This window comes from Pinus tabuliformis, chromosome 5_2 (genome assembly GCF_031772625.1).
Source record: "Pinus tabuliformis cultivar Carrire ecotype Pingquan chromosome 5_2, CPIR1, whole genome shotgun sequence".
Taxonomy (NCBI): domain Eukaryota; kingdom Viridiplantae; phylum Streptophyta; class Pinopsida; order Pinales; family Pinaceae; genus Pinus; species Pinus tabuliformis.
The window spans coordinates 382,747,613-382,757,671 of NC_142306.1; the positions used below are offsets into that span (position 1 = coordinate 382,747,613).

Below are 10,059 nucleotides of genomic sequence, written 5' to 3' on the forward strand. Positions count from 1 at the left end.
TACATTAAAATATTTGTTATTTATTAATATTATCCTAAATTAATTATCCTTCCACTAATTTTAAATACTTTTAGAATTAATTTTGATGCCAAAAAAACCTACTGACGTAATAAATAAATAAATTAATTTAGTTTTAGTAAATTTTTTCTTGGTTGAAATAATTTATTGGTATTTAAATGTTTGTAAATGTTACTATAAATTATATGTTGATCCATAAGAATTTATACAGATCCCTCTTATACCAATTTGCAAAAAAGTATTGCAACAAATATTAATTCTTCATTCGATATACAACTTTTTTTTCTTTCATCCTTTGTAATCAAATATTTATCATTTCGTAATATTTATAAAAGAATTATTTTTACTTTCTTTGTTTTGTTAGTAGAGATATTGATCCATAGAAAAATTAAAGTTTTTTCAACATTTAAAATTGACAGGCATTTCCTTGTAGGGAGAACTCTGCTACCCACCTGTCGTCACTATGCACCACTCGATCTTTTGTTAGAAGATTGAATTATACTCATCCGTTGATTTGAGATAAGCTTGCATTTGGCGGTTGTGATTGGCTAGAAAGGTGCAAAGGATGGTTTCTTCATAGACCAGACGTCAATGGTTGCAATAGGTTGTTCTCTTTAAAAAAACTTTGAAGCTCATTGCTGGGAGCAAGAATCATCGGCCTTCGGCAAATGTCATTTTGGAAGATGGCAAATATTTACTGCAATCCCAGATGCATGTAAATTCCCTCGCCGGCCTCCCATACCTAGTAAGCACCTCAAATTCTTTAAGTTTTCTATTTGGACTTTCATCTAAATCCTCTTTGGCTATCAATGGAGGCGGTTATGGTAGAAAATGTTATTTGATCAACGGTTGTGAGTCAGATTCTTTGAAACACTACGGTGTTTCTATTACAGTATGATTTGTAGAGTGTTACAACAAACGAACTCGAGGGATTTCAAAAATTCTTAGGGTTTCTTCCAGGTTTTTCACAACATCCGCGAAGTGGAAAGGAGTTGTGATTTTTTTTTCTTGGAAGGAACTATTATGGCATCAAGCAGGCATGGAGGCAACCACGGTCCACGACCATGAGTACAACAGAGACCGGGACTGGGACCAAGAAATTCTAAGGCAGAGGAATTCTCATTATGTGAACAAAAGCGACAAACATGAACGAGAAGGGGTCGAGAAGAAGACCGAGATAGGGACAGGGATCGGGAGGCCGATAGGAACAGGGACTGCTCATGAGACTACAGGTCTAGGGTTAAGCTTACAGATAGTAGGGATAAGGATCAGCAGCTCGAAAATGATTAGAACATGACCTACTACTCTGGTTACCCTTCATCACCCTCTCGGGGTTACGGATATAGCCGCGGTAAAGGGAGCCATGCCACCAGTGATACAGATAGAGAGGTCGGTGAGGTCTCTAGCGGGAGTGCTTATGAGGACGGTGGTGGTTGGTGTATTGACGCGGATTTAGGGTTTCATTTCGAACGGTATTGGACAGGCGAAGGTGAGGTGTACAAGAGGGACCTAGATAATAATGCCCCCGTCTCCGGAATGCGAAAAAGAAAAGTATTTTCCAATAGTGTGGGATTTAGACAAAAAGGCTGGATCATCTCCGATCCCTTGCAGAACAGTCAAAGAATTCAAGTAGTTTAGGAGGTTTGAGTGTTATAGAAGTGATGCAAAGAAGATATATTTCCAATGGGAGAAGTCCAATCTACGTCGTCCGAGGATGAGAGGGAACCTGGACAGCTGCGAGATGGTCTGAAGATGAGGAAGAGCCTTTACAACCTCGATACATGCCCCCGTCTACGGAACGAGAAGAAAAAAGTATTCTCCATTATTGTAGGATTTAGGCGAAAAGCCCAGATCATCTCCGAGATTGGCAGAAGAGTCGAAGAATGCATATAGTTTAGGAGGTTCGAGTGCTATAGATGTGTCCGCATTGAAGTTTAGCCGCACAATGCTCCATCTGCCACGTCGATTTTTCAGCCCACCACAGCGAGTTTGAACTTGACTTCCAATGCTTCTGCTGGAATCTTCAGTTCACCAGCTAATGGCTTGGTAGGCAAGTCTCTCCAGATTTCTCCAAGCGAATCTCGAGGAAGGAACTCACATGCGTCTGGATCAAAAGGACCGACCCCTTCTTTCACATATAAAGTGTGTGAAGATTATGTTTCTCCACTCTCGGCCCAACTCCCAGCTCGTCACTCTGGAGGCAATGGAAGTAATGCCAAAAAAGAGGATATTTTTCCATTGGAAGAACACCAATCTACGTCGTGAGACGAGGAGAGGAAACCTGGACAACTGCTTGACAGTCTAAAGCTTTAAGATAAATAAGAGCCTTTGCAACCTCGCTAAATTTTAGCTTCTGACGGGGTAGATGAATATAACTCTCCCAGAGCTGTAAGGTTTGAGAATGAGGGCACAAAGAAACGAAAGAAACGTTCAACAACATGGACAGTGAGGAGGGGAGGTACTCTTGAGAGCGCAGTGGCATTAAGCATGGCAGTGGTCAACGCATTTCTCCTGAACCGGGAGAATAGGTGGGAGAGAGATCAGAGGGTGCAGGAGGAAAATAAAAGAGTTCTGAAGACGATGCAGGTGAACATATTGGTGGTGTCTTGGGGAAGGATGATGTAAGAAGAGATCAACAGTATGACCTAGAATTAAATCAATGAGAGCTTATGGAAATGGATGATGGCAACAATAGTGAAGATGATAGTATTGGACAACCACCTGAATCGAAGTCTCATGATGAGCCCAAGTCTTCGATTGAACCTGAGATTCCAATCGCACAACGAATGAATGATATGCTACAAGGTTGAAAAAGTGTCAATGAATTTGAGAGGATTAACAAGATAGACGAAGGCACATATGGGGTTGTCTGTAGAGCTAAGAATAAGAAAATGGGGGAGATAGTCGCTCTAAAATAAAGGTAAAAAACGGAAAAGAAAGAAATGGCTTTCGGGTGACTTCTCTGACGGAGATAAATGTCTTTCTATCATTCCATCACCCATAGATTGTTGATGTAAAGGAAGTAGTGGTAGAAATCAACTTGACCACATTCGTATGGTGATGGAATACATGGAGCATGATCTGAAAGGACTTATGGAAACCGTGAAACAACCTTTCAGCCAAAGAAAAGTTAAATGTTTGATATTGCACCTCTTTGAGGGTGTAAACTACCTTCATGATAATTGGGTGCTGCATAGGTACAAGTTCCTTATGTTCTTGTTTACATTCTATATTGTTTTTAAATGATGCGGTATTGTGCACGCCATGTGTGCACTTGATATGTTGTTAGGTTTTTTCTTCGTCTATTTATCAAAGATAAATAAAGGCATATTGTGCATGCGATGTGTACACTTGATATCTTTTGTTAGGTTCTTTCTTCGTCTATATATCGAACTATTTATCCAACATAAAATACAAGGAGACATATATTTTTTTATGGAAATCGATGATCAATGAACTATCTACTTTGTTTATTTTTCTAGGGACTTTGAAGACTTCAAACCTTCTTCTAAACAATTGTGGTCAATTGAAGCTATGTGACTTTGGTTTGGCTCGTCAGTACGTTAGTTTTTAGAGACCTTATACGCCAATGGTTGTCACCGTATAGTAGCTTAATAATTTTTTTAAGATATAGTTGTGCGGCTTTCATATTGATTGCATGCAATACAATCTCCGGTTGAAAATTTAATTTGACATTTCATGACCATACCAAATACAATTTTCACCATTTTTAATTTATTGATATTATTCTTTGTTACTAATTTCTTTATATGAAAAATGGTAAGTTAGTGAAAAAATTTAATTACTTTAGTGTTCTTTAGTTGGATTCTTTTTGTACTTTAGATATGATGTGATCAAATTAGTTTAATGAAATAGATAGAAATATTTCCAACATCTTCTATGGGTTTTCTTTTCTACTCTCTAAATAACGATCAAATTCATTTAATTAAATAGTTAGGATTATTTTTCAACGACCTTTCAAAGCTTATAGGTTTTGCGAAAATTCAATAGCACTTGGCAATATTGAGAGAAATTCAATGACATGAAACCCTTAGTGTTTGGGTTTCCTTTGGGAAGCTCTTTGTATAAATTTGAAGTCTATTGCATAGTTCAATGGTGGGAAGTTCTTTGTAGACATCTCAATAATATTGCAGATTTTAATGCAGGTCTTTTTTCCTTTCTTGTTGGTGGATTTAGAAGAAAATCTCCTTATAAGAAAGGAAATTATGGCAACCTCAGGATAGTCATATTCTAGATGATGATGATAATATTGAACCTGAGTTAACACAAAGAAAAAAGATAATAATTATATTCAAAGTGACATAAAAAGAACAAACACATGTACCCCTTGTTCTAGCCAATGAAGAAGATTGTATTGAGAAAATTATGTCCTAGTCTACAACCAAGGACGTAGACTGGAAATACCTAGAAGATTGCGAATTTGAAGGGGTATTATTTGAGGATCTAGCCAGTGGATTGGAGGATGAAATGACCTCTTCAATGAGGAAAGAAATATCTAGTGACATGTCACTTTATTTAGGCATTCATGGAAAACCTGTATAGTTGAAGAGGTTAGGGCACATATCAGTTGAACCACTCGAGTCTCATGCAAAATAAGAAACATTTGATGTTAAATATTTTCCTGAGAAGCCTTTAACTATAATCTTAATTTGGACAAGACTATAAAGAAACAACCTTTCATAAAATAAAAAATCCATCTCCTTACTGTAGGATGGAGGTTTGAGTTCAAGTCTCGCAAGGGGCTGTCATGATGTTCGTTATATCTCCCCTATAGGTGAGAATTATCATTCTCTTTTACAAGAATTTTTGGCATGGAAATAGAAGCAAAATATTCATGGAGTAATATATGGAAATCATAACAATAATGTGTAGGGGCTAACAAATCAAGAAAATGCTTTTGGGGGTGTTTCTTCATTTCCTCCTCTGCAGAAAACTCAGGCATGGATTTCAAGAAACATGTCTTCAAATCTTGTATGTCGAAAGAGGTCGAGGAGAATCTATAATTCTAGGGAAGTAGTAAAACATGAAAACAACAATAACAAAATTGTTGAGGATGCTTTCAAAACTAACATGGGACTAAAGAAACAGGTATTTAGGAGACAACGGATGCATAATTGTGTCAATAAGAGGATACATGTTTCAGAGGAAATGTTTCCTCTTACAGAAAAATATACTAGGATAAAGGAATATACCTTTGAATCAAAGAGATTTTTCTAGAAAAAATGTGATGAGAAGTGAAAGTGCATAAGGACCAAAACTCAAAAGGTCAAGGCAAGGTCTATTAGAAATTTCTGCAATTGATAGTAGAAAGCATAAAGTTGGTTTATAAGATTTTCTTGAAGGTTAAAAAGATAGGAGAGGAATACCATGCCCCCTTGTGGAAATAAATTTTGACAATGTGTCGAAGTGGTTGATAAGATGCACAAGCTGTCTCAGAGCCCTAGAAATAAAAAAATCAATTGCACAATGTGATTATGTTGACAGTAGATGGAAACTAAAATCATTGGTGCATGGAAAGTCCAGTGTATTTAACCAGATTTCTCCAAGCGACTCTACAGGAAAGAACTCACACAGGTTTGGATCTAAAGGGCCCAACCCTTCCTTCACACATCAAGGATGTGAAGATTATGTTTCTCCATTCTTGGTTGAACTCCTAGCTCCTCACTCTGGAGGCAATGGAAGTGATGCCAAACAAGAGGATATTTTTCCAATGTAAGAACTTCAATCTACATTGTTAGTGGATGAGAGGGGACCTGGACATCATCCTGATAGTTAAAAGTTTGAAGATGAGGAAGAGCCTTCACAACCTCACTAGATTTTAGCTTCTCATCTCGCAGATGAATATAACTCTTAGATAGATGCAAGGTCTAAGAATGAGCGCACAAAGAAATGGAAGAGATGTTCAGTGAAAAATGATAATGAGCGGAGGTACACTTTAGTGTGAAACAACATTAAGAATGGAAGTGGTCATAGTATTTCTCCTGATCCGGGAGAATACGTGTGAAAGAGATCAAAGGGTGAAAGAGGAAAATCAAAAAGTTCTCAGGATGATGGAGATCAAAGTATTGGTGGTGTCTCTGTTGGGTTCTGTTATATTATTTCCATGACTACCCCACACGGGGGGGGCGGGTTGGGGTAGTAGCCCTATCTGTACATTGCATCAGTCGCTATCGAGGGGTCACATGTAGGGTGGCTTCCCCCCCATGTCGAGGGGTGGCAACCCCATTGCACGATGTCCCAAGGAGCACCGTGGGAAATTTTTTTTGGGACCCTATATTAGGTGGGCAGACCTTCTTATAGTTTTGTGCATGGATTTCACACATGGTTTTGGGCATGCTGGTTTTCTATACATGGTATTTTCTAGATATGGTTAAGGGAACTATGTTTGTATTTTAATCCAGGGTTAATGGATTGGGGGTTACAGATGCTTCGATATGTATATATATGTATTATAGCATTGAAAGGGACACAATTAAAATCAATCTGGTATTCTCGGTTTTTGGATCTAGGGGAAAATCTTTGTGTATACATGTTTTATGTTTTATGCTCTCACTATTGTTTATTTTTAGTTTTTTTAGAATTCGTATGTAGCTAATTTTTGTATAATGTTATAACCTACTTTTGCTATGAGATTTGTTTTGGCTTCAAGGGGATGCGTTTTTTGCTAATGGGTTTTTTCTTAGGCCCGTGGTAGACCCTGTTTAGTGGGAGATCTGTGGGATCGATTCTTGTGGTGAAAGAAGATGGAGAGTAGTCTAAAGATAAAGATCAAAAAGTTTAATGGTTAGAGTTTTGAGTTGTGGAAACTCAAGATGGAGGATCTACTAGTGGATAAAGAGTATTGGATCATGGTAGATCCCTGTACTAAACCAACAACAATGTCAGCTGAAGGCTGAGTGAAGTTGGGTCAGAAGCAAAGAGAACAATAGGATTGTGTGTCTCAGATTCAGTATTGTTGAATGTATCAAGGAAGCTCCAACGAAGGCTTTTTGGGGCAATTTAGGGACTTTGTACCAATCTAATTCTCTAGTGAATAAATTGTTCCTACAAAAAAATCTCTATAACCTGAGGATGGAAGATGGAGACTCGGTGATAGAGCATCTGAACACCTTTAATACTATTGTAAGTCAATTATTATCTATTTATATTAAAATTTCAAATGAATATAAGTGAAATAGTTTGTTTTGTTCTCTACTAGATTTGTGGGATAGTCTAGTTGTTGCAATAAGTAGAAATGAAACTGCCTTGCACTTTGGTGAAATAATCTCATCCTTGCTGTCGGAGGAGATGAGACGGGAAAATATGGAGGGCTAGAATGTGAGGCGTTGTCTATACAAAGATGGTCCTAGACTGGAAATAAAAATAATTCCTCGAGTGGGAGATATAAATATCCAAGAAAACATGTAAAGGTGTGCTGGAAATGCAGAAAGGAAGCGGAACTTAAAAGGGACTATAAATCTAAAGCTCTTGAGAAAGGAAAGGTATCTGATGATGCCCCTTCTACAGAGGAAAAAACCACCTCAGATGAAGGTAGGGATGTGTACTTGGATTCTTCTTCAAGTACACATGTAGATCATGAGGCATGGTTGATTGACTCAGGTGCATCCTTTCACTTCACTCCGCATAGAGAGTGGTTCTGCGAGTATGAGAAATATAATGGTGGTGATGTCTTATTAGGGGATGACATAAATGCTAGAATCGTTGGTCACATAAAATTCAAGTTGAAGTTGCAAGGTGGAAGGATTAGAACTCTTCCGAGTGTTATGCATATTCGTGCATTGGCTAGAAATTTGATTTCTATAAGTAAGCTAGATGATACAAGTGTTAAAAAAGTGTTCGATAAAGATACTTGCAAGATGGTTCGAGGAGAACTAGTATTGATTCAGGGAGTTCAGATTGGAACTCTATACAAGCTTCAAGGTCGCAATGCTATTGATGGGTGCAACAGTTTTGTGGTTTCTAAAAGTGGAGCATAAAATTTAGTGGTCTCTAGAGAAAAGACCATGCTATGGAATCAAAGGCTTAAACATATTGGATAGAAGGGCCTTGGAATACTTCACTGTAATGGTATGGTAGAACGTATGTCTAATAACTGTCTCGATTTTGACTTCTATGGAAAGTATGTATATGGGTAGCAAAATTAGGTGAGGTTTCCCCTTTGGTCGTAAGAGGGCGAAACGAATACTAGAGCTTGTGCCCAGTGATGTGTTTGGATCTGTGTCTGTTCCATCACTAGGAAATTATGTGTAATATGTATCATTTATAGATGACTTTTCAAGGAATACATGGATATATTTCCTTATGACGAAATCTGAAGTCTTTGATAGGTTTAAATAATTTAAGGCTCTGGTGGAAAAATAGACAGAGAAGAAGATAAAGGTGTTGAGGACATATGATGATGGAGAGTTTTGCAAGAAGGAATTTGAAAAGTTATGTAGGAAGTTTGGTATAGCACGGCAGAAGACTACTCCATACACACCTAAGAAAAATGGAGTTGTAGAAATAATGGAAAATACGTTGATGGGAAGGGCAAGAAGCATGATCAATGGTGTCAGGTTAGGACAAGAATTCTTGGTAGAGGCAATGGAGACTATATATTACTTGGTCAACAAATCACCTTCACCAACGTTGGAGAATAATACTCCATAAGAGGTATGGACTGGTAAGAAACCTTCTCTTTCACATCTGAGGGTATTGGGATGTGATGCATATGTACATGTTCCAAAGGAGAAAAGAACAAAGTTGGATAGTAAATCTGAAAGTGCATATTTATTGGATATAAGGATGGTTTAAAAGGTTATAAGCTTCGAAACCCATAAACAAGGAAGGTTGTGTACAACCGAGATGTGGTGTTTATAGAGGTGAAAGATGTTATTAAACATGAAGTTCTACCAAAGGAACCTGAGAAGATGGAGTTTGAGCAAAAGGTGGAAGAATTAGACACTACACGAGAAGAGGAATCAGAAGATGAAGAACCACAAAGTCTAGCTGTGAGAAGATTAGTTTGAGAAAGAAGGCAGCCAAAAAGGTATATTCCATCTACTTTCTGTGCAAATTTTTCTTTATCTATTATTGTTGATGATCCCAGAACTGTGATGGAAGCAATAGATTCAGAGGATGACAAACATTGGAAGAGGCCATGGTTGATGAAAAGACATATTTTCACAAAAATGAGGTGTGGGATCTGCTGGGTTTACCGATTGGAAGGAAACCCATTGGCAGCAAATGGGTGTCCAAGAAGAAGAAAAATGAAGAAGGAAAGGTGGAGAAATAAAAAGCTCGATTGGTAGAAAAAGGTTATTCCCATGTGTCAGGAATTAATTTGGGTGATATTTTTTCTCCTATTTCCAAGGTAGCTTCTATTAGATTATTTTTATCCATTACTGTTGCTTTTGATTTTGAGGTAGAGAATATGGATGTGAAGACAAAATTTCTTCATGGGGATTTAGAAGAAGAGATCTACATGAAGTAACCTAAAGGTTTTGTAGTGAAGGGTAAGAATGAACTAGTATGCAAGTTGAAAAAGTCTTTGTATGGATTAAAACAGTCACTAAGGATGTGGTATCAGAAATTTGATATACTTATACAAGGACTTGGCTTCACAAGAACAAAAGAAAATCATTGTGTGTATTTTAAAATAATTCGTGATCGTGTTATCTATCTAGTCTTATATGTGGAAGATATGTTGCTAGTTGGAAATGACAAAGAAATTATCCAGGATTTGAAGACCCATTTGTCCTCTAAATTCGACATGATAGATCTAGGTGTTGCAAACAATATTTTAGGCATGGAAATTAAACAAGATTGGGAAAAGAGGAAGATTTGGTTAAACTGTAGGAATTATGTTGAGACAATACTGCAAAGGTTTAATATGGAGGATAGTAAATCTGTGAAGGTTCATATTCATGTAGGTGTAAAGTTATCTACTGACAACTTCTATATTAACATCAATGACAACCTAGATTAAAAAAGACCTTTATCTTTATATTACCACTATAAATTGAATGCTAAGAAACAAAC

At 37.3% G+C, this 10,059-nt stretch overlaps 1 pseudogene; it reads left to right on the forward strand.

Moving 5' to 3' along the window:
• The first annotated feature begins 1,041 nt into the window (after window positions 1-1,041).
• On the forward strand, window positions 1,042-3,625 carry LOC149159065 (uncharacterized; annotated as a pseudogene).
• Window positions 3,626-10,059: the final 6,434 nt, after the last annotated feature.